This window comes from Pinus tabuliformis, chromosome X (genome assembly GCF_031772625.1).
Source record: "Pinus tabuliformis cultivar Carrire ecotype Pingquan chromosome X, CPIR1, whole genome shotgun sequence".
Classification (NCBI taxonomy): domain Eukaryota; kingdom Viridiplantae; phylum Streptophyta; class Pinopsida; order Pinales; family Pinaceae; genus Pinus; species Pinus tabuliformis.
The window spans coordinates 729058922-729085697 of NC_142308.1; positions in this window are offsets into that span (position 1 = coordinate 729058922).

Below are 26776 nucleotides of genomic sequence, written 5' to 3' on the forward strand. Positions count from 1 at the left end.
TCCTATTGTCATCCCATGCGCAAACACCATTGAATGGATAATAAAATGCATTGACACAAATGACATGACCATCCAATATAGTAATGGCATATCTATAGCAGTGTATATATCCTCACATTGTCGAATATTACAAGTTGCATAACTATCAAGTAGCACTTACAACAAGGTGGTTTAAAGGTTTTTCAATTGCTAGCAAGGATGTCATGAAGACTTGGTGGTAAGACCCAAGTAAATTATGACATGAAACTAATGGGATATATAACAACATATACAACAACAAGCTATTGAGAAGGGCATACTAGATGGTAGTAGCTATACGCTATCAATTGTATGGCAAACCATATCTAGAGGCATTCAAAGAAACCTGGGTACCATTCATATACACCTATACTCAAGAGGGAAACATGTTCAATTGGGTGGAGATTCTAATAAATTCCATATAGACAAGGGTAAAACAAGCTTAGAACCCACCTATAGGAAGACAACCTAAATTCTACATGGAATCATACCTACTAGATGTCATATGCTTGAGGTGTCAGTTTGAGTTATTATAATGGAGATGGACTTTAGCTTTGGAAATTCCCCTAGTACATATCTAATGTCGAAGCTTATCAGATACTAGTTATTGGGAAATTTACCACAAGATAACTGATAGATTCACCTCACACTTGTATCACATTCTCTTCTATATTGTCTCAACAGTTATGTTTGACTAAGAAAGGGAAGCATTGCATGATATTGTTGATTATATTACACTCGTAGACATTACTTATGTCAAATTATTCAGAGCCTACAAGCCTCCACACCAACTTCCTTTATTTGTTATAGATAAATTAATCTTATAGGAAGTATCATATCAAGTAACAATAAGGTTGGGAAGCATCTTAGTGCACGCAAAGAAGACACTATGGCTTTTTTTCCTTATTTATATAGGAACTTATTGTGTTAGAAGTTATAAGGAAGTAGAAGCAAAGGTCAGTGACTTATAATGATTAGTTTTGATGAGATTAGCTTCCACATGTATGATTCTAGAAGCATTGTTGCAACTCATTGTAAGAAACTAAAGTACAAGTGGCCATACACACCTATAATTTATGAAGAAGAAAAAACCAAGAACTTTTTCAATGTTGCACTGGTTGTGGATTCCTAGATTAAGGGAGTTATTACTTCTCAACCAATGAATGGTGCAAAACCTACAAATTAGAAATCATCCAAAGGAAAATATTTGAAGGTCAAGGAAGCTTATCAAAAGAGAGAAAGGTAGAAAGAGGCAACAATGAAAGAGACAAAGTAATTTTAAAGTAGAATAAGAAGCCATGGAGGAGGAGAAAAAAAAGAAACAGGAAGAAAAGAGAAAACAAGAAGAAGAGAAAAGGAAGAAGGAGGAGGAAGAAAGAAGAAAGAAGAAAACAAGTATAAGAACAATATAAGAAGCACGAAGAATAAAGAGGATTCAATAAGAAAAAAAGAGGAGGATGGAGTAAGAAAAGAGAAAACAAGAAGAGGAAGCAAGAAAACGAGTAGAAATACTAGCAAAAGAGGTAGTTGACAAACAAGCACAGGAAGAAATTAGACAAAAGAAGCATGCCTAGAAGGAAGCTTAAGTCATAGTGGCCAACACGGATGTCAAGCTTTCTATCTTAGTTTCTGTTCCACTCATCGTAGGAAATATGCCACATGAAGAGATGGGAATATCAGCCAGTGAAGAAAATCAAGTTCTAGATCTTGCAAGTTTCAAGTTTGACCATGGCTTAAGAAAAATTGTTCAAGAAAGGTGCATGTGGTTAGCCCAAAAACCAACAAAGAAAATATTAGTGACTACTGAAACAAATATATTAACATATACCATGGGAAATCCTTTAGCACTCACTTCAATAGTATCAACCTTCTCCTCCATTACTGAAAGAAATATTAGACATTTATTAAACAAGGTCAAAGAACTGGAGAAGAATCTGACCAATTCACAGTAGAAGAATGAGAGACTTCAGAAAGAGAATCAAAATTTGTTAGTATCAAGCTCCCATGAACATATTTATGAGGAGAAACACTAGAGGATAACAAAGTGCTACAAGACATCATGAAATGACTGTACAAAGAGCTTATCACACTTCAGAAGATAACATCCTCACTCATGTCCATTGAAAATGAACTCAAGGAAAATGACAAGTTGTTAAGGAAAACTTCAATTGTGTAGACATAATGCATGAGTGGGACAATGTTTCGGGTAGAATCACCCTAGGCTCTTGTGTTCGGAACCCCAATAGAGCGGAGGGCATACAACATAAAGAGACACACAAACAAGTAGTCCTAATACATAAACAACTAAACTTGGTACAGAAGGTCTTACCCATAGGTCCTACATTTGAGTTTGTTCCCGTAGGGTTCAAACCCTTTGCTTCTTCCTTGCACTTTAATACCTGCAATTCATTCAAGGCAAAGCATATACACCAAAAATAGCTGAAAGCATGTTCACGATATCAAGGTTAGATCATATAAGCATGTAAGCAAATAAGCATTAACGTGAGATTTTATAAGAAAATCATGACATAAATTAATGCATAAAGACTATAATCATCAAGAACAAGACAACACTTCTTTATTAATGTAAGCTAAAGAAAATATGGAAGAACTACAACCTAAGTCATCTGTCAACTCCAAGTGAAACCATCCTCCGGATCCGTCCTTCCTAGGCCTCAACAATCCTACTCCATAGGTATACACAAGGATGTCATGAAGGGATGATGAACATATCAAGAAGGAAATAGGGGTTTCCTATGACTGGGAGTGCAGAAGGCACAGAGATATCTTCAGACTTGATCATAGATGTAATCGACTATAATATCAATCTCTAATCCTTTCCCCTCCCTTAGGCCTTCCCATGGAAATGTATTTATACTTCTCCAAATTAGTTTTTTCAGTTGCAAAACAGTTGGGCCACGAGATATAGTAGGTTGGTATCCGGTCAAACTCGTAAAACCCGCCTGAATTAAGGGAGATTATATATTTTTTAATGTTTTAACACATATACGCGGGTTGGGTATAGGCTGACCCACATGTACACGCGCTTTGGATAGGGCATAATCGCGAATGGGATTTAAAACATTGTTTTTTAGAAAATGGACCAAGTCTGGTAGGGAAGGGTTTCCCTAAGCCATATTGTTGGGATGTGTTATATTCTTTCCACGACTAGCCCACGTAGTTAACCGGGGGTTAGAGGGGGGGAGGTCACAGGGGGTTTGAGGTGTACCCGTCACCCTATTTTATGGTGTCCAGGGCAGCGCCTCGAAAATTTTGGTTTTGAACCCTATGTTAGGTCGGGCAGACCCACCTATGGTTTTATGCATGATTTTCACACATGTTTTTTGGACGCGATGGTATTTCGATCCATGGTATTGGACGCTATGGTTTTCGATCCATGGTATTGGACGTGATGGTTTTCAGTCCATGGTATTGGATGTTTCGGCATGTATAAATATGTATTGTAACATTGAAAGCAACATAATGAAAAATCAAGCTAGTAGTCCCAGTTTTGGGATCCAGGGGAAAATCTCTGTGTATATGTGTTTTATGTGTTATGCTCTAGCATTATTTATTTTCTATGTTTTAGAATTCGTATGCAGGTAATTTTGTTAGATTTCAAGCTACTGTGGAAGTTTTTTGTAGCATGATCCGGATTACCCACAGTTTCTAGTTCATTCTGTCGACGTTTCAAACCCCAAAGGGGGTCCATCATCAGGACAAATCAGATAGAAAATGAATGAAAGATTATTGAGAGAAGGGAGCCTTGCGACTTGGATATAAATAAACCAAGAACCCTAATTTTGAAAGGGCCGACACATGATTTCTTATTTATTAATTAATTTCCTTAAATTTTATTTAAAAGTTTTATAAAAACATTTTAATTAATTATTTAATTATTCATTATTAGTTCAGGATTAATTATTTTCATCATGAATTCTTAATTGATTCAATGCAGGTAATTTCTGTATAGGCTTAAAATCTACATTTGGTATCAGAGTAGTTTTGGCTTCAAGGGGACGCCTTTGTTGCTGAGGGGTTTCGCTCGGGCCTATGGTAGACCCTGTTCAGTGGGAGATCTGCGAGATCGATTCTAGTGGTGAAAGAAGATGGCGATTAGTGGAAAGATAGAGATCGAGAAATTTAATGGTCAGAGTTTTGAGTTGTGGAAACTCAAGACGGAGGATCTGCTGGTGGATAAAGACCAGTGGATTGTGGTAGATCCGGGTACTAAACCAACGAGAGTGTCCGATGAAGAATGGAAGAAGTTGGATCGGAAGGCAAAGAGCACAATACGATTGTGTGTCTTAGATTTAGTATTTCTGAATGTATCAAGGGAAGCTACAACGAAGGCTTTGTGGGACAAGTTAGGGACTTTGTACCAATCTAAGTCTCTGGTGAATAAACTGTTCCTGCAGAAAAAGCTGTATAACCTGAGGATGAAAGATGGAGACTCAGTGACAGAGAATTTGAATGCATTTAATACTGTGGTAAGTCAGTTAGCATCTATTGATATTAAAATTTCTGATGAAGATAAGTGCATCAGTTTGTTGTGTTCTCTACCAGATTCGTGGGATAGTCTAGTTATTGCAATAGGTAGCAATGCAACTGCCTTGCATTTTGATGAAATAGTCTCATCCTTGTTGACAGAGGAGATGAGATGGAAAAATATGGAGAGCCAAAATAGTGATGCCTTGTCTGTATGAGGGAAGACCCAGAACAGAAACAAAAATAAGTCATCGAGTGGGAGATCTAAATCTAAAGGGAGATCTAAATCTCCAGGAAAACCTGTAAAAGTGGTGTGTTGGAAATGTGGAAAGGAAGGGCACTACAAGAGGGACTGTAAATCTAAAGCTCCTGACAAAGGAAAGGGATCTGATGAGACTACTTCTGCAAAGGCAAAAACCATCTCAGATGAAGGTGGCGATTTGTACTTGTCTTCTTCAAGTACACATGTAGATCATGAGGCATGATTGATTGACTCAGGTGCATCCTTTCACTTCACTCCCCATAGAGAGTGGTTCTGCGAGTATGAGAAATATGATGGTGGTGATGTCTTCTTGGGGATGACAGGAAAGCTAGAATCATTGGTCATAGAAAAGTAAAGTTGAAGTTGCAAGGTGGAAGGATTAGAACACTTTCGGGTGTCCTACATATTCCTGCATTGGCCAGAAATCTAATTTCTGTAAGAAAGCTGGATGATGCAGGTGTAAAAATAGTGTTCGAGAAGGATACCTACAAAATGGTTCGGGGAGCACTGGTATTGATGCGGGGAGTTCGGATTTGAACTTTGTACAAGCTGCAAGGTAGCACTGTTATTGATGGGTGCAATAGTTCTATGGTTCCTGAAAGTGGAGCAGAAAATCTAGTGGTCTCTCGAGAGAAGACTATGCTGTGGCATCAAAGGCTTGGACATATTGGAGAGAAGGGCCTTCAAATACTTCATGGTAAAGGTATGGTAGAAGGTATGAGTAATGGCTCTCTGGATTTTGATTTCTGTGAAAATTGGGTATATAGGAAGCAGAATCGGGTGAGTTTCCCCTCTGGTGGTAAGAGGGCGAAACATATATTAGAGCTTGTGCACAGTGATGTGTTTGGACCTGTGAAGGTTCCATCACTGGGTAAGTTTGTGTACTATGTATCATTTATCGATGAATTCTCAAGGAATACATGGATATATGTCCTTAAGAAGAAATCTGAAGTCTTTGACAGGTTTAAAGAATTTAAGGCTCTGGTGGAAAACCAGACAAAGAAGAAGATAAAGGTGCTGAGGACAGATAATGGTGGAGAGTTCTGCAACAAGGAATTTGAAGAATTCTGTAAGAAGTGTGGTATATCATGATAGAAAACTACTCCATATACACCTCAGCAAAATGGAGTTGCAGAAAGAATGAACAAGACATTGATGGAAAGGGCAAGAAGCATGCTTAGTGGTGCCAGGTTAGGATAGGAATTTTGGGTAGAGGCGGTGGATACTGCATGTTACCTAGTCAACAGGTCACCTTCATCAACGTTGGAGGATAAGACTCCAAAAGAGGTATGGACTGGTAAGAAACCCTCTCTTTCACATCTAAGGGTATTGGATGTGATGCATATGTACATGTTCCAAAGGAGAAATGAACCAAGTCGGATAGTAAATCTGAAAAGTGCATCTTTATTGGGTATAAGGATGGTTTAAAGGGTTATAAGCTTTGGAACCCAGTAACAAGGAAGGTTGTGTACAAGAGAGATGTGGTGTTCAGAGAGGTGAAAGTTGTTATTAAACATGAAGTCCAAACAAAGGAACTTGAGAAGATAGAGTTTGAGCTAAAGGAGGAAGAATCAGACTCTACAACAGAGGAGGAACCAGAAGATGAAGAGCCAGAAACTCCGGCTCTGAGAAGATCAGTTCGAGAAAGAAGGCAACCAGAAAGGTATAGTCCATCTACTTTCTGTTCAAATTTTGCTTTGTTTGTTGCTGATGATGATCCCAGAACTATCAAGGAAGCAGTGGATTCAGAGGATGGAAAACTCTGGAATGAGGCCATGGTTGATGAAATGGCATCTTTGCACAAAAATGAGGCTTGGGATCTGGTGGAGTTGCCAGTTGGAAGGAAACCCATTGGCAGCAAATGGGTGTTCAAGAAGAAGACAAATGCAGAAGGAAAGGTGGAGAAATATAAAGCTCGGTTGGTAGCAAAAGGTTATTCCCAGGTGCCAAGAATTGATTTTGGTGATATTTTTTCTCCTGTTGCCAAGGTAACTTCTATTAGATTACTTTTATCTGTTGCTGCTGTTTTTGATTTTGAGATAGAATAGATGGATGTGAAGACAACATTTCTTCATGGGGATCTGGAAGAGGAAATATACATGAAGCAACCTGAAGGCTTTGCGGTGAAGGGTAAGAAAGAACTAGTATGCAAGTTAAAGAAGTCTCTGTATGGGTTAAAACAGTCACCAAGGATGTGGTATCAGATATTTGATACATTTATACAGGGACTTGGCTTCACCAGAAGCAAAGTAGATCACTGTGTGTATTTTAAATTAATTGGTGACCATGTTATTTATCTGGTCTTGTATGTGGATGATATGTTGTTGGTTGGAAACGACAAAGAAATTATCTAGGATTTGAAGACCCAATTGTACTCCAAATTCGACATGAAAGATCTTGGTGCTGAAAACTATATTTTGGGCATGGAAATTAAAAGAGATAGGGAAAAGAGGAAGCTATGGTTAAACCAGAGGAAGTATGTCGAGACAATACTGCAGAGGTTTAATATGCAGGATAGTAAACCAATGAAGGTTCCTATTCCTGTAGGTGTGAGGTTATCTTCTGAACAGTGTCCCAAGACACAAGAAGAGGAAGAGGACATGTCCCGTGTTCCATATGCAAGTGCAGTCGGTAGCCTGATGTATGCAATGGTCTGTACTAGACCAGACATTGCACATGCAGTGGGAGTATTGAGCAGGTTTATGTCAAAACCAGGGAAGGAGCACTGGACAACAGTGAAGCGGGTTTTCAGGTATTTGCATGACAATAGTGATTATGGTTTGTGCTACCAAGGAAGACCAGGATTGGATAGAGTTTTGGATATTCATGGCTTTGTTGATGCAGACTGGGCTGGAGATCTGGATCAGAGAAGATATACAAGTGGGTATGTGTTTAACCTATTTGGAGGTGGAGTCATTTGGATGAGTAAGAAACAATCTGTAGTGGCACTATCAACTACAGAGGCAGAATACATGGCAGCCACTCATGCAAGCAAGGAAGCAGTTTGGTTGTAGAGATTGTGTTCAAGTATGGGGTTAGTACAGGAAGCTATAAGGATAGACTGTGAGAGCCAAAGTGCAATTTTCTTGGAAAAGAACCCCGCATATCATTCAAAGACAAAGCACATTGATGTTCAATATCACTTTGTGAGGGATATGATAGAGGAAAAAAAGGTGTTGCTAGTAAAGGTGGACACTTTGAAGAATACTGCAGATGCATTGACAAAATCTGTGAGCTCTGAGAAGTTCTCTTGGTGTAGAGAGACAATGGGCATTTTAGGGCTAGAAAAATGACTAAGCTTTCTTGTGGCCACCTGTGGGAAGAAAACAACAAGTGGGAGAATGTTGGGATGTGTTATATTCTTTCCATGACTAGCCCACATAGTTAACCAAGGGTTAGAGGGGCAGAGGTCACAAGGGGTTTGAGGTGTACCCGTAACCCCACTTTATGGGGTTCGAGGCAGCGCCCCGGAAAATTTTTGTTTTGGACCCTATGTTAGGTTGGGCGGACCCACCTAGGGCTTTGTGCATGATTTTCGCACATGTTTTTTGGATTCGATGGTATTTCGATCCTTGGTATTGGATGCGATGGTTTTCGGTCCATGGTATTGGACGCGATGGTTTTTGGTCCATGGTATTGGATGCTTCAGCATGTATAAATATGTATTGTAACATTGAAAGGAAAATAATGAAAAATCAAGCTAGTAGTCCCGGTTTCGGGATCCAGGGGAAAATCTCTATGTATATGTGTTATGCTCTCGCATTATTTATTTTCTATGTTTTAGAATTCGTATGTAGGTAATTTCTGTACGGGGTTAAAACCTACACATATCATAGAGCATCAAATATACCAAGGGTGGTGAATGGTGCTATAATAGATGTCCCCTAATATATGAGGTCAAAACGGGTACATGATGGCCGAAATGTATTAAGTGTATAGAGAGAAGCATGTGAGGACATGAGAGGAGTTCACCAGATTTCAACCGGCCAAGCCAGTGGAAGAGATTAGAAAGAAATATGTTGTCTGAGGCGGGCATGCCCATGCTCAGAGATAATAAAGCATGTCTACATATCAAATACAAAAGTAGACCCAATATGTATACAAGTATAAAAGAACTGAAAATACATAGTGGATCATCTGATCATATCCATAGAAATACATGTCACAATATCACATATAAAGAACTGGTCAATGATGTTGAAGTAGAAAGCTAATCATTGAAGTCATAAAGTTGATCCAAAAAGTACCAAGTCAAATAGTGGAACAAATGGTACTGCATGAAACTCAAGCGCCAACATTTAGGATTACACTGTGATGAAATGCAACATATAAGGTAGATGGTGTCACTAGTAGAAACATGAGGAACTGGCATGTGAACCAACAAATGTTGATGCAAACCCAAGGTATTCATCTATCGCCCTGGTACATTTCTACACAATGGGAATAAATGATCTGAAGTCAAACATGTGAGAAATCGTCTGATTAACGGTCATTCATTTATACCGTTAACAAATGTGAAACTACTCACTGATAATGATGATGAGCGCCAAGGTACCCAGTACAATCTAACAAGTGCGAATAAACAATCTCAAGTCGAACACTTGGACGAATCTATCAATCAGGAGACAATAATGTATTCCCATTATTGATAGTGAAGGAATCTTCCACTGATGACTACAAATCCTAAGGTACTTCCAAATGGACTCTAGACCTTGTTCCTAGAGCAATGAGTTGAATTCAATGGGAAAAGATCTGTTGGAAGGAAGGCATTAATCCATCCTTCATCAATCCAGCATGAGTGTAACCCGTAGGCCAATAATGTGGAAGGAATCTGATGAAGAAGATGTAGTGACCAAACTGAAGCATGTTTCCGGTGTACACAAGATGTAGCTAGCGCACAACATAAACCCTTTCTACCAACCTGTTATAGACATATTTGGGCACTGCAACCCCAAACTCATATGTCCATAAATTAAGGGCTCCTTAAGTCCCTAAAAGTGTTGTTTCACATCCTAAAGGATCATGGTCAACTGATTACATAATTTCCCAGAAGTTCCACCTGAAAAACTACTCAAAACTGGCTAAAACTAGACCATACAGACTGCTCCATGGGCAAGGTATGATGCATACTGACTGCCTAACTGGCCAGGTGTGATGCATACTCAAATGGCCTTCTGTGGGGTGCAATGAGTGAGAATAGATAAATGGCAGAGACAGTTTGCAAGGTGGATGATCATGGAATCTTCCAGAAACTTCTCCCGTGACACTTGCCTCTCTGAATTCGCCCAGGGATGAGTAAGAGATCATGAAATCTCCAAGTGGAACCAAGAACTATTAGTGAAATGACACTAGTAAAAAACCTAGAGCTGACTCACACCCTTGCAAGACATCTATAAATGGATCCCTCATCTGAGAGATCTAGAGGCCGGAATTTTGAATTTTGTAAGAAATTGTTGTTGGTTTGTTGGTGAAAAGAGACATTGCATTGATGGTTGATTTGCTATTTCATGAGGTGAATAGGGCTTCTACAACTGGGAGGATGATGCTGGATCAGACAGTTGGGTTGTAATCCTCTCTTACATTACTATTAATAAAGTTCTTTGATTTTTCCTCCATATGATCTTGTATTTGTGAATCTTATTGTTTATGAATGCAATTGTATGGTCAATGTGTTTCTGATTCCGCATTGTTTATGATGTTTTAGATAGAAACAAATAATGAAAGCTTTTCAAGAGTTCCTTTAAGTGTGATAGATGGAAGAGAAGAAAAGAGGCCCAACCTAGATCTTCCACTTTGATCCTAGCTTGATTTATCCTTTCCTTGATAGAATTTGCCACTCCTCTCCTACTTGTCCCGCTTCAAAGAGTACCTGTAGAGTCAAAGTAACAGCAAACTATCAAAGCATCTAAGATAGCTACCCATCTTAGTGGGACTAGCAGTTCGAATTGACACTAGTTTTCCCTGAAACAAAATGGCGAGTCCACTAGGGAACATATAGTTTGTTTTGTTTGTTTATTGTTTGCTTTATGAACTACAGACGGAGCCTGAAGTTATCCAGCTAGCCTTCGAAACACCTTTTCTATGAAATTGCGAAGTAGATAAATGTTGCTTCAGTCAATCTCCAGGTTGGTTTATGAACTGAACATCTGACTTACAAAGCATTCTAAGTGCCCTTGTGGTAGCTCAGAACCTCATCAGATCCTACCTTTATGATTTTTGTTTACTGTCCATCATTACTAAGCCTAAATCACTGAACTTAGTTACAAGTTTTGAGAAAAAACCAAGCTTAGTTTCGCTCCCTGGCCCATCGCATTGTCTGTAACTGTGCAACTTGGATGCATTGCACCTCCCGTGTGTTGCAGGTGAGATGCATCCCTGTTTCCCTGTGTTGCAGGTGCGATGACTGAGTGAACTATTTTTCTTCTCTGAAATTTAGTTTTTTCCTCTTCTTTTTCATCTTTATTCAGTAGTTTTGCTATTCATGATCAATACCTTCTTGCTGAAACCATCTTCCCTCACATTATTTCATCCTCCATCAGTTAGGAATTGTAAATATTTTTGTGTATTTGTCAATCATTTACAGTCTTCCTTTGTCGAAAGTAGCCTAATCGAACTGTCTTTTTTGATGCAAGTGTCGTAATTGTCATTTTAAATCAAAAGGAGAGTGTCGTAAAGTCTTCCTCTTCTAGATAGTTGATTGTACTTTTGTCATTGTACTTGATTTTGAAATTATTAGTATTTCAAGTGTCAAAAATAGTTTCAATTCAAAAATAAAAAAGTGTCGTCTTAGTATTCCTTTCATTTTGAAAAGAAAAATGTTAGTATTGTCGGTTTGAAAGAAAACAATTCAGATCTGTACTTAGCTTTCTTTTTGGCATTCACACATTAAGAAAGCAAAAAACAAATACATGCATGTGCATCTGCATTTTGACTACTTGCAAAATTTGATTTAGGAAAAGTGCATTTAGTGTGTGCTCTATGCTCTCTGTTGAAAGAAAAATCATAATCTTCTTTCCTTTGTAGCTAGGATTTTCATTGCTAAAAGAACATAAACGACTATTTATCATTTTAGATTGCATATTTAGGAATTTCACATCTACATCACGTAGTGAACCTTGAAAGACAAACTTCTAAGCAATATCAACTCTAAAATAAACCTCAATGAACATAAAAATGCTTTGGAATCTAACACAACGCATCTAGAAGTCTAGGTTAGAGACGTGTTCTAGCGTTGTAAAACTTGGTAACTATCGTCTTCATCAAAGGTTGGGTGATTCCTCCTCTTTGACACGACAAGTGCCAGTATGGACTTGTGCTCCCCGTACCATCGAGTATATATTGGGAGACCACAATAGGCTGATATCATTTATCCTTAAGAAGCCGTGTTTGCCGCCCTATCGATCGTAATGCACTGAACACAACATTCAGGAAGATTGACTGCCATACATAAGTCCTTGGTAATTTCTCTCTCATTTATCACCAAGGTGTATTTTGCAGTTTTACGATCGGTTTGGTAAACCCTCTGTCTAGACTTCCAGAGCAGTCACTTTCATTCCTTTTCAACTCCTTAAAAGAAAAGCTCCATCTGAGCACTTGTCACTTCAGGCTTGTTAAAAATCGAAGGCAACTAGAGTCACCTTTAGCTTTTTCTCGACTCTTAAAAATTGAAAAAGCAAGGTGCGTCAAAGTGTTTTAAAATTCATTTAAAGCATAATAACATTTTTCCCATTTAATTTTTGAGTTGATCAAGTAATCCGCAATCGTGGAAGAAAGTTAATCAAAACCCCGTCGTTCGTGGAGGCTAGTGAGTCAACCGTCTTTGACCTCGGAAATGAAACCACCTCGGTCAAAACGGTATCGTTTAACTGAGTCCAATTCACCTAATTTATTTGGAACTTGTGTTTCAACATCATCAGAGACTACAGTTACACCAATCATCTCTGGTACATCTGCCTTTACAGAGAAAGTTCCGCAATTATAAGAGGACATTAGAACTGATCCTAATGTAATGGTAGACACCTCTATTCCTGAAGTAGCTCCACCTAGGACTGATACATAAACTGAAGTTCACTTACCTGAACATCTGGAAGTTGAGTTCCAGAATTCAGAAGGTGTCACCCCTCCAATATCTGTTACAACAGAAGCTACACTTTCTTCGGCTCCAGAAATATTTTATGGACTTGACAGTCTACCTCTTCCACCTGGATTGATTGCTATAGAAGAGATATTAGAGGATCTTCCACCCAGTACTCCAGTGCATTTTGGAACTGGGATCCAATTACATCCTTCTACTACAAAATTTAGTTCTTTTTCATCGCAAGTTCCCGTTGAATCGCTAGGAAATCTTTTGGATAGAATAAATATGTCTGAACAACCATCGACATCTAGGACTGTGTCAACTGACACAGCTATGACATAGCTCCCTGTTGCTGTTCCTACAATGATTGCTGGTATACCATCTGCCCCGACTAGTTATCAACAATAAACCAGAGTCCAATCAGGGACTGTTTCGACGACATGGTCTGTTCCTATTTCTTCATCCAGAATCTCATTTGGTATTTCTTATGTTGAAACTCAACAAGTTGATCCAATGTGTCTTCAAAGGCCAATCTACCCTTTAAGTATTGGATTGCCACCATATGGGGCGCAGTATGCCTTTTCATTGTTCCCTCCTGGTGAACAACCATATGGGAGTTTACAACAAAATTCAAGTCAAACTGGAATTACATCCAGAGGTTGGTTACCAATACTGCCTCAGCAACCAAGGGTTGTATATTCAATGTAACCAGTCCAACCTGTGTCGAATATTCCCACTACACCTGCTATTTTGACTGTATCGCAAGTACAAGCGCTACCTATTGTATGTCAACCTCAAGTCTCTCAGGTTGCAATACAATAGCCTCTCGTCTCAACGATTCAATCACAACCCCAGATTAGTGCCTCCTTATCTGGTGTGACTCAGGCTCAAACAGGTACTATCACTCCGCGTCTTGGTCAATCATCCAGTTTTGGACAATAGCAAATGGTCCAACAACCATGGCTGGTTCAATATCAACAACCGCAATTCCAACAATCATACCAAGGACCTGAACAACAAGTCTTTGTAAGTAATGGGCAACCGCATTTCCAAAGCGGTTATCAACAACCATACTATAATGGTTATGCCCATCAACCTTATTAAAGTTACTAGCATCAAATACATTATGCTGGTATTCAAAGACCTACTGCTCAGGTGATTCCATGTTATCCTGGGTATGCTTTGCTTAACCTGAATCAATAGTTGCCCTTTGTAGTGACTCTAGAATTACCAGATCTAAACCGGCTGACGAATGATCCAATTGTGTACACCCCTTGGTGGCCTGCGATTCCTCATAAAATTCCCTCTTATATTCCTAAATTCAATGGAAATCCGGGTGAAGATCTGTTGAATCATGTGATGACATTCCATTTGTGGTGTTCATCCAACACCCTAAATGATGATTCAATTAGGCTTCACCTTTTTCAGCGAATGTTAACTAGTCCTGTAGCAAAATGGTATATAGAATTGCCTAGAGCTTCGTTTGATAACTTCAGCACCCCTGTCACCACCTTTTTAACCCATTTTCAGTTACCCATAAGGTACGAAACAAGGTAAAAACTCCTTACCAACTTTAAATAGATGACATCCGCTCACATATCTGATCATATTCATGAGTGGTGGCATCGTCGAAGAATGGTGAAGACATACATTCCTGATCAGCTTTTAGCTGAATGGTTTATAAAGTCATTGTTACCCTCTATTACATAGGATGTGGCTAAGGGAGGAGTTGTCACCGAAGAGCAAGTCATTACTTGTGCGCAATGTTTAGACTTGATCTATACTCAGTCTGGCATGCTCTACGAAAAAATTCCTGACACTCCTATACTAGAATTTTCCATTCCTCCCCCTCCTAAATCAAACAAAGACTCTCATGCCGATGATGGCGTGATAGGTACGACAAGCACGAAAACCACAAAGGCTACATCTAAAAAAGCTCGTACGATTTCTAATCAAAAAGTAGATGAAGAACCTGTCGCCTCGAAGGTCAATGCCACATCAACCGACAAAGGAAAAAAATCCAAAGCAACCAGGGGGCAAGAAGAAAGGGACAAACAAAGAGAAGAAATAGGAGGATTCAACTCCTGAGAAACCTTCTAGAAACCCTACTGGAAAGAAGAAACCTAATCAGCCATGTTTCATATGTGATGAGGACCATTACAGAAAAGATTGTCCACATCAAGCTGAAGTCAAGAAGTTTTTCAAAAAGACTACAAATACCTCACTGGTATTGACTAATCCGTTTCCAAATCCAGAAACTAACCTGGTTTCTAGTGATCATGCTTCTCCATCCCAAGTGCTTATGCTATCCATCTCAAAATAGCAAAATGATGCTTTGATATCTACAAGGAATAAAGATTATGGAAATCCACAATTGTCGAATGGCAAGGCTACAGATCAACCTAGCAGTTCGACAACAACTTCATCAGAAGTTGTTCCACCAATCATTCCTAAATTAACAATAAAACCGCCTAAGGGAGTAGTACATAAATCGACATTTAATCCTCATGCTCGAGCAGCACAGAATTATAATATAGTGGAGGATCTGGCCCAATCGCCATCCGCTATGTCGACACTTGAAGTACTGCAGAATTGCCCCTCCCAAAAGTAGGCTTTGTTATCAGCGATAGGTGGGATTGATCCAGCGGATTCCAATATGGTGGCCTTTAATCATAAAGGAAATGAACCTCAGTTACCGGCCCAACTCGCTTTCCTTATAGAGGTAAAAGCCCTCAACAAAACTGTTCATTGAACAATCATTGATGAGGGGGCATCTACCTGTATTATGTCAATGAGTTGCTGGAAAACTTTAGGCTCACCACCCTTGTCACGATCATCAACGACATTAAAAGCATTCGATGGAAGAACATACATGCCGTATGGGATATTAAGTAACTTGCAAGTTGAACTGGGAGGCAAGATAGTAGAAATTGAATTTGAGGTCATTGATGGAAACCTTGACTACAATATCTTGCTAGGAAGGCCCTGGATTTATGCTATGGCCGTCATTGTGTCAACATATTTTAGGAAGATTGCATTTCCCTTCCAAGGTGGAATTACAATCGTTGACCAAATAACCTTTTTCCCCAACAGTTCACAAGCTACTGGAAGCATTCCATTGATCCATGGGAGTTCTCAATCACTTCAACATGTCAGAGTAGGTCTCCTAAAAGACTCATACTTAATGGGTACTTTTTCCCTCTCGCCTCCAAGTAATCTGGTGGAAGTGGCCACAGTGGAAACCTGTCATATGATATCTTCTACATCATCAAAGATTAAGAAGGACTCTGACCATTTTGATAGTGTCGATCACAGCGAGGTTTTCATAGTTGAAAATCTGACTGACATGACTCAATTAAGTGATGTTGTACATTATGTACTGGGAGCATTGGAACCAGATCTTTCCTTCATGACCCCTTATGAGTTGTGATCAAAGGTCGCCAGAGGATAGTTTGTTGACTCATGTCAACCTCGTTAAAAATGAAACCAAGGATCTGAGCAGAATTCCTTGTCTTGTGCCAAGCTCATTAAAAAATGAAATAAGGCTGAGCAAATTTCCAAGTCGAGTCTTTCACTTGATCTCGTAAAGGAACCTTCATTCCATCCACCTAGTTACTGCGAGTAGTCTGGTGAATGTAACGAAGCTTAGGGGGCATGCACCCTTGTCTATTTTGTGGACAAACCCAGCTGTAGAGATAATTTTCCCTGTAAGTTATGTGATCAGTCCGAATGACCTTTCACCTTTGTCTATTTGGCGGAAAAAGTGCAGTAATTTTTTTGTCTAAGTATTGACAGAAAATCATCCCGCTTAACCACAGTAAGTTTCCATATGGTTACTGAAGACTTTTTTAATGTTGGGGCATGCAAACCTTTCTATACAAGTAAAAACGACCAATTTCATTTTTTAGCTTTTTAGCATTTTTAGATTTTTAGCTTTATAGTTTGGTCATTCCTAGCTTACATAAAAAGGTCATGAGCACATGTTATAGTAGTCTTCAAGCTCATTAAAAAATAAATCTACCAAGAGACATTATCAAAAGACTGGTAAGAGCAATGTTCCCACAAGGTTCAAGCTCATTAAAAAATCAACCTGCATGAGCACATGTTGGCACAAGGTTCAAGCTCATTAGAAAATAAACCCGCCTTTGGTAAATAACCTTTGTGGTCGCTTTGCTATCTACCCTTTTTGAACTTTGGTTGTGTTCCTTCCATCACCTCCATTTCATTCGGCCGACCATACGCTTCCACTTGATTGTTTACCCTTTTGAGGAACATCTGCGATGAGTGATTTTGATTGCCACCCTCTTCACACTGCCATGTTTTGAGAAGTTCCAAACTTACCTGGAACCAGCTGCTACCCAGAAATACCACTCGTTCCTAAAAAACAAGCCTCTTTTAAACTCTTTTTAGACTCGTTAAATATAAAAAGATTGTCGAGCTATTGGCCTTCCCAGCTCGTTAAAGTAAGGGGAACGCCATCCCTCTCATATATTTTAATCTTTTTGGACTTGAGGGATCATTAAACAAAAAGATCGAGCGCTTGTCTTTGTCAGCTCGTTAAAACTATCGAAAAGTCATCCCTTTCGTATTATTTTACACTTTTTCGGACTTAAGGGATTATGCCACGAAAAAGGACTGTTGGAGTCTCCTTTTTGTCCATTTTCAAACTCTCTAAACATGAAAAGGACTGAGTTATCTTTGTCGTTAAACTCGTTAAAACAATAGCGACAAACTTGTCCACCCAGACAAGAACGAGTCTCACTGACGCTAGGCTTGCTAAACACAAAGCGATAGGTTTGCCCGAAGGGAAAATTATAGACCAAGCATATGTTATCCTCCTCAAGCTTGTCAAAAATAAAGAGGTACTAGTCAGCAATGACTGGGGAAAAATGGGAAGAAAACTTGAAGAACTTTATTGGTTGTAAGTCGCTCTTGAACATGACACTTTCACTCCATCACCATGATTGAGTTGGGTTGGGTTTTTCCATTCACCATCACCATTGGTTCGCTGTTTCATGCATGGGGTTAATGCTACCAGTCCATATTAGTGTCGCCAATATGTTCAAGAGAAGTCATTCAGAGAGTTCACCATCCAGCAAATGCCTCATCTACTGCATTACATCCACGCTTCATTTTTCATGACCGCCATTCCTGAACCTCATATCATCAGATCGTTTTCACCTCCACAAAAATCATTTGTTTTGTTTCACATTGTAGATGTGGGATACATCAAGGCCCTCCTATGATAGGTCACTTCTTGTTGACATCAGCTCATTATCCAAGAAGTTGACTTAGAAACATCCCTTTCAGTACTTTGAAGCTTGCATGCCTCAATGGCAAGTTTCTCACTTTCGACGACAGGTTTACGTCAATGACCTTCGATCAAAAGACTTTGCATGGTGTTCGACTTCGACTCATATATTCACACCACGTGAATTGTACTGTAGTACCTTGACGGTCATCATCATTATCGGTAATTCCTCTCGCATAAACTAACAGCTCACATTATTGGCTGGTAATTAGACGATGTCTTTCCATGTTCGACTTCAGAACATCTTTTCACATGGATCGACTTGTACATCGCGCGAAGATTGGACGAGTTTTGAAGACCCAGGATCTAGTTTCATCCATCTGGGCTACGATATATTCCAGAAAATAAAGACATCAATTGTACACAAAAGCTGCACAGATAGTCATCTAAGCTAGGGAAGATGACTCTTCATGCGAAGAATCACCAGTCTATAATAGCAGACGATTGTCTGTCCTATGTACATGAAAATGAATTTATAAAGCTGAGAATGGGAATGCTCGCCTCAGTTAGATCATGAAAATAATATGACGATGATGTATCGTATTGTATCTTATATAGGTCACCTTCCAGTTCGAATACCTCAGATCCTCATGAATAAAGCATTTCACCCGACATCAGAAGATTTACAACCTCATGCTTTAGGGGGCAGCTGTTATAGACATATTTGGGCACTACAACCCCAAAATCATATGTCCATAAAATAAGGGCTCCTTAAGTCCCTAAAAGTGTTGTTTCACACCCTAAAGGATCATGGTCAACTGATTACATCATTTCCCAGAAGTTCCACCTGAAAAACTACTCAGAACTGGCCAAAACTGGACCATATAGACTACTCCATGGGCAAGGTGCAATGAATATTGACTGCCTAGCTAGCCAGGTGTGATGCATACTCAAATGGCCTTCTGTGGGGTGCGATGAGTGAGAATAGACAAATGGCAGAGACAGTTTGCAAGGTGGATGAACATGGAATCTTCCAAAAACTTCTCCTGTGACACTTGCCTCTCTGAATTCGCCCAGGGATGAGTAAGAGATCATGAAATCTCCAAGTGGAACCAATAACTATTAGTGAAATGACACTAATCAAAAACCCAAAGCTGACTCACACCCTTGCAAGACATCTATAAAATGGATCCCTCATCTGAGAGATCTCGAGGCTAGAATTTTGTATTTTGTAAGGAAGTGTTGTTGGTTTGTTGGTGAGAAGAGACATTGCATTGTTGGGTGATTTTCTAGTTCATGAGGTGTAGAGGGCTTCTACAACTGGGAGGATGATGATGGATCAGACAGTTGGGTTGTAATCCTCTCTTACATTACTATTAATAAAGTTCTTTGAGTTTTCCTCCATATGATCTTGTATTTGTGAATCTTATTTTTTATGAATGCAATTGTATGGTCAATGTGTTTCTGATTCCGCATTGTTTATGATGTTTTAGATAGAGATGCTTTGATAGTTTGCTGTTACTTTGACTCTATATGTACTCTTTGAAGCAGGACAAGTAGGAGAGGAGTGGAAAATTCTATCAAGGAAAGGAGAAATCAAGCTAGGTTCAAAGCGAAAGATCCAGGTTGGTCCTCTCTTCTTCTCTTCCATCTATCACACTTAAAGGAACTCTTGAAAAGCTTTCATTGTTTGTTTCTAAGATAGCTACCCATCTTAGTGGGACTAGCAGTTTGAATTGACACTATTTTTCCCTGAAACACAACCAATAATGAAAGCTTACACAGATGCGAGGAATCTACAAATGAGATCAAATGGAAACCAAGGTACTACATGAATCCCAATGTGTGGTAATGAAAGCTGATGTCAAACACAAGGGAAACCACTTAGTCAAAGACCCGTGATACTGATTGATGTTGTTTAGTCAATTTAATGTTTTGAAATTGTAAGCATAAATTATCGACTAGGGCAGGTAAACTGATGAAGTACAAGTGCACTATATGTGCTAGAAGTTACTTATGTTGTTAAGGTGTTTATGTTATTGTTATCTGAATTATTGTCAAACTTCTAGAATCAGTATGGAGATGATGTTCCTATCTATGATAGAGTGTTATTTTTAAGATTTTCTAATTGATTATCCTAAATGATATCTCTAAAGTTAATTCTAATTGAATTGAGCTGTGTAGGATGGTTGAATAATGATCTTAACTCATTTCAATGAACATACTAAGTTAATCTGTGTTTCAATTTTTTTGGATTTTTATGTTGTAGCTAAATAGATCATGAAAGAATGAAATGATACAAAGGAGATCATATTTTATCAAATTGGAAAATGAAAGATGCTTGAATTCAGATGCTAAGAAAGATTGTCACTCTTAACCACTGCAACTTCATTCAATGCAAAAGTAAAGCAAAAACAAGATTACTAAGCTATGGAATGACTAAACTATGAATGAAACGAAATGACTGAGTTATACTAGGTATAAAGAAATTGAGATGATTAATTTATGCTAGATAGAAAGAAAACGATATGATTGAGTTATGATAGGTATAAAGAAAATGAGATTACTGATGCCGAGATCAATTTAATCGTGAACTCCACTGAACTGCATCCTAAAAATAGAGCATCCACAAATTAAGTCTATGAAATCAAGGAAAATCTAATTGCAGTGAATCAAAGACCTAATTTTCACACAAGGGCCCTTCACGAGGCAGTCAGCAGCTTTAATCAATGGAACATAAAATGTATGAACCAAGATCTTTGCATTAATCAGTAAATAGTTTCTACAGGATGCTTTAAAATTACATATTGTGGCGCACACTTAACACAGAGCGCCCATTGTTCTTACAAAGTTTTTAATTAACAACATGAGAAATTCAAGCCTAAGGATCTTCACTACAATCCTTATCAAACCAAATCATATCACTTATTCTTTGATTTTCTATTGAAAAAGCAAATTGATAATATCTCTTGAAACTCAAACTTTGTTCCAGCACATTATCTTGCATTGATTGTCATGGTTTACCATGTTGTAGTGCGAACATCTTGAAGGATTAGATCAAGTAAACAGGAAGAGATCCATGAGAGGATCATTCCTTATCTACCCATATAATCCTTTGCTGAGTAGGCACACTCGAACCCTGTTAACAATGGAAGTAGTTGCGGATCTTTGGATTAGCTGTAGAATCAGGTCAATTCTGTAGCTGCATGCAAACTTTAATAAAACAATAAGGCATATTGATAAAATATGAAAAAGAGGACGTATGAGTGCTTACCTTAACAAAACCTTATATTTATTGAATTTATTTGGATGATAGCAATAGGGAAAAGGAAGTGATATGGGTAAAAAGTGTGTCAAGGTAAAGTTGTTCTTGGACTCTACATTCCCCCACACTGAAGGTTTTGTATGTCCTCATACAAAACATCATTGTCATTCTCCTATATATCCTTGCTATCACATCCAAATTTCACATTCTTCTTCTTTTTGGCAGCAACTGCCATCCTTGGTTTCCTCATAAGGATCTTATACTTCAGGTTAATTATTTCACTTTTCATTGCCCTATTTTCTTTCTTCAATTTCTTGTTCTTTTTATACCATAGACTTAAGTGAAGAATGAGTTTGTCACTCTTGGAAATTTGAATTCCATTATGTTCCTTCAGTGTTTAATTTTCAGTTTTGAGGTACCTGTTTAGTGTCTCCAGCTCAAATATTTCCTGTTTCAAGACATTAGATGTTGGAGGTTCTTGTGGCTCATTAAATTGGTTACTTCCTTCTTCTGGGCTCTAGATTGATCCTTTGGTTGTTGCTTCCTTTCTTTCTAATGATTCTATGTAATCATAAATTTCTTGCTGAACAGGATCAATACATGGAATTTGTATTAGACTCCTTGGAGGTGAGCTGAAGGGAGGTGGTGGCAGTCTCAGCGATTCTCTTGGAGAGTCCTCAAGACCTTCAGATTGCTCTTTCGACTCAATATTGATATGTTCTGCATCTCCTAAGGCTGCTTCTTTCACTGTGTTCAATCTAGTGCTTCTTCTCAAACCCGTGGTTGGTAATCCTTGCGTTTTTTTCTCTTTAGCTATTGATTTTATTTCTGAGGAATGATTTTGGTTTGGGGTAAAACCTATGTTTCCTTGTTGGCTTTCTTTCTTATAAGACATCCTTTGTTCATTTTCTGCAAAATTTCTACAATGGGTAGATCATCCTCTAATAATTCTCATTGGGACTATGGTTCCTGTTCTATTACTGTTTCCATTTTTCTCTTCCTTCCCCTTAGGGTTCTTCTACCACTTGAATGTTCAGGGGTTTTCTCTTCAAAATGATTTCTTACTAGAAAATTTTCCCAATTGTCACCTATGCTTTGAAGATGAAACTCAATCAAGATTTTTATCAATCCATGATGGTACACTGTATTTTCTATAGAATGGATTTTCTTCTAAACATTCACTGACATCTTCTTAAGGATATGCAACAGAAAGTATGGGAGATTCATTTGATGCTCTTTAAGGAAATTTATCATTATCCTAATGTGATAGAAAAACATACCCCCAAATCAACTTTCGCAAGTAACAAATTTCTGAAGTACGAGGAGAAAATTTCTCCATTTATTTTTGAGGGCAGGGCTAGGAATAAATTTTCTAAAGATGGTAGTGTCCATGCTTGGGTTTTTCAAGAATAATTTCCAATCTTCCCCTTCGATTCCTCTGTTCTTGAACCACTTTTCTCCAGTTCTAGGCAATTTGGTGGCTTCTGCAATCAGGGACTTTGTTACTGTGAACTTGACATCACCTATTTCAACCTCTGTTCCATCAAAAGATCGTGCAAAAGTTTTCGTCACCTCTTTATGGAAACCATCAAACTTTTCTTTGAAATTTAACCACTAAACTTTCTGTAATATTTCTCTGGTCTGAGGGTATCCTTTCAAAAAAATTATTCATGTTGGTTTTGTTCGAACAATAATGCCCATGGTGAGAGATGTTTCATCTCAAGAACTGTTTACTTAACAGGGAAAACGATCTTGGTAGGGTTTCGTTCTGTGATGGAGAGAGATGGAGAGGTTGTATGAATTGGAGGAGTGAGAGAACAAGTGAATATAAGGAAGGTTTGTGGAGATGAGTTAGTCGTTTGAATGAATTTAATTCAATGATTCGATGATCAAATTGATGGATTCGAAATGAGGACAAGATAGGAGTTAAAATGGTGGCGGACTATAATGGATTTGAAAAGCGACTATCACTGATGAACTGCAATGATTTTTTATTTTATTTTGGTAATATTATGTCCACATAATTCATATATGCGATATGTTAACCCCTATTGTAAGATTAAAGTATCACATACCTCAGATTGATTTGCTAACATTTATTTGTCCTTTGATGTCTTCTACAGATACTTTGCACTTGAAAGGAGTCAATTATTTCTTCAATTTGAGCCACCAAGTGTTCCTGTCAGATTGGTTGCAGAAATATTATTAGAGTTGCAGAAACTTGTCCGAGCTGTAAAAAATCACTAATTTTGTAGTTGAAAGATTTTTTTTTTTTAGAAAAATGGTGAGAGAAAATATAAGGTGCCAACAAGAGTTGGTTTTCACTTTAAATTTCTGTATAAGCATGCCAATAACTTTCTGGTTTTCATGTTTATACATTATTATTTTTATTATTTTATTTTTCTGATAGAGAAAAAAAATAAAAATTTTAAGGTGGAAAAGAAGAAAAAAATCTTCTCAACCATCTTCAATTCTAAATTGTCTTGGAAAATTTTGACAAATTCTTCTTTTGTTAATGGCTTCTGATAAAGTCTAAGTCGATGTCCATTCACTAAAAGAGGAATTTTCTCTTCATCAATAGTCCTGATTCTAACTGCACCATTGTTAAAGACATTTTCAACTTCCTAAGGCCCAAGCCAGTGAGTTTGGAACTTTCCTTGGAAGTTTTTGAATTTTGAATCAAAGAGTAATGCCCAATCTCCTGGATGAAATTTTCTTTCTTTAATGTACTTGTCATGCCATCTGGATCTTTGTTGCTGAACTAGGGTGGTCTTCTGGAAGGCTTCTTTTCTTAATTCATCAAGCTCATTGAGTTGTCTCATCCTTTGCTTTTGTGCTTCTGATAAGTCAACATCCAACTGGACTTTTGTTTTATAAGTCTGGATCTAGAACTTTATTGGAAGTAAGACCTGCTTCCCATAAACAAGTTCATAGGGAATATGTCTTGTAGTACTTCTCCATGTAGTTCTATAAGCCCACAAATCTTCTGGAAGATTTTATGCCCAGTCCTTCCTATGCAAGTGTATAGTCTTGGTAAGAATTGCTTCAATCACCCTGTTTGTAGACTCAACTTTTCCATTGGCTTGTGGATGGTATGGAGTGGATTTCCAATGCTTGATTTTGAACTGCTCCACAAGATTATGCACTAGTCTGGATGTAAATTGTGTTCCTTGATCTGTTACAATTTCTCTTGGGACACCAAAAAGAGTGAAAATATCCTAAAAACGAAATGAAACTACTTCATTTTCAGTAGCAAAAGGAAGTGCTTTAGTTTCTACCCATTTAGTGACATAATCAGTACATACTAGAATATACCTTTTTTTTTTGAAAGTGGATTGATTGGACCAACAAAATCTAGTGCCCATTTCTCAAATGGTTCAATAAGCACCTAAGGTTGTAATGACATTTCATTTGAAAGAATAGGTTTCCCCATTCTCTAACAATTGTCACATATCTTAACATATTCCTTGGTATCCTTGAAAATGGAAGGCCAATAATATCCTAAGAGTAGGACCTTATAAGCAATTCTTCTGTCAGAAAAATGTTCTCCACATGGTTCATCATGGCATGCCTTATGTATTTCCGGTTTTTCATATTCTCGAACACATCTTATGATGATGAGATCTGGTCCTGTTTTGTATAATTCTTCATTTATCCATGAATAAGATGTGTCATTGTGAACTATCCTTCTCTTTTCTCTAGGGGACCAATGAAATGGTAAATTCCCTATAGCTAAATAGTTAGCAATATCTGCATACCAAAGTGATTTAGTAGATGCTGCAAAAAGATATTCATCAAGAAATTTATCTTCTACAGGTTGATCATTATTATCATTCTGAATTCTAGATAAAAAGTTAGCACTTGTATTTTGTTTTTCGGGTCTATCTAGAATGGTGATGTTGAATTCTTGTAACAATAAAAGCCATGTAGTTATTCTTCCATTTGTAATTGGTTTATTCATTAGGTATCTGATGGAAGAATGGTCTGTGTGGATAAAAGTTTCATAGCCAGTTATATAATGTCTAAATTTGTTAATGGCATGAACTACAACTAAGAACTCTTTCTCAGTTACAATATAATTTAGCTCTGTTGGAGTTAAATTTTTACTAGTATAGTAGATTGCATGAGTAAGGTATTTTTGTCCTAACACAAATCCTAATGTTACATCTGAAGCATCAGTTGATATATGGAAAGGAAATCTCCAATTAGGTCCTTTTAAGATAGGTGCTTCAGATATTTTCTTTTTCAAAGTTTAAAAGGCGGCTTGACAATCAAGATCCCAACTGAATGCACAGTGTTTGTTAAGTAGTTTGAAGAGTGGAGATGCAATTTTTGTGAAGTTTTCTATAAATCTTCTATAATATCCAGTAAAACTAGGAAAACTCCAAACATCTCATTGACAGTTTGGCACTAATAGTTTAGAAATGGCCTCTACTTTAGATGAGTCTACCTTAATTCCATCTCCTGAAATATGGTGACCTAAAACAATTCCTTCATTAAACATCATGAAACATTTCTCATGACTTAACAAAAGATTTTTTTCTTTGCATCTTATTAGAACTTTTTTTAAATTTTCAAGCGCTTCTTTAAAAGAATCTCCATAAACTGTGAAATCACCCATATACACTTCCACACAATCATGAATAAGATCAAAGAAAATTCCGAGGACTACTCTTTGCAATGTTGTCGGATTACTCGGTAAGCATAAGTCCCCATGGATAGGTAAATGTTGTTTTGTCTTGATCCTCAAGTGATACCTGAATCTGATTATATCCACTAAAATCATAAAAAATGAGAAATACTTTTTACCTGATAATGTGTCCAGGACTTGATCTATGAAAGGAAGTGGAAAGTGGTCTTTTAATGTTGCTTTATTCAATTCCCTGTAATCGATACATACTCTCTGTGGTGAAGTAAAATTATAAGTGCAGACAGAAACAATTCCTCTAGCCCGATAGTGGGTCTAGTCGCTAACAAGACATTCGATGGAAGCTTTCCTTAGGGTAGAACCAATTAAGAGGGCCTACCTCTTAGTATGTTTATCCCATTTGGTGATGGCCTTGCTTGCTCGCTCCAACTATCTCCCGTTTCCTTCTTCGAACACCTGAAACAAGTAAACAACAACAAACAACAACCGTGATAAAAAACAAATTGTAATTCAACCTACTTAACAAGTCAAGAATCAGTAAGCCATAAACATGTGAGATGACACATTATGTAGAAAATCAAACGATAGTTGCATATATATTAAATCAAGAAGAGATTAAAACCATTGTCTTGACGTTGTTGTTCTCCTCCGACAAAACCAGGTTCCCACACACTTTCGTTAGCATTCCATGATGGCCTCAACAATGATAGTTTTAAGGCTCTTCCCTTTAGTCTTCACACTAAACCAAATTCACACTTCTCCCTCAC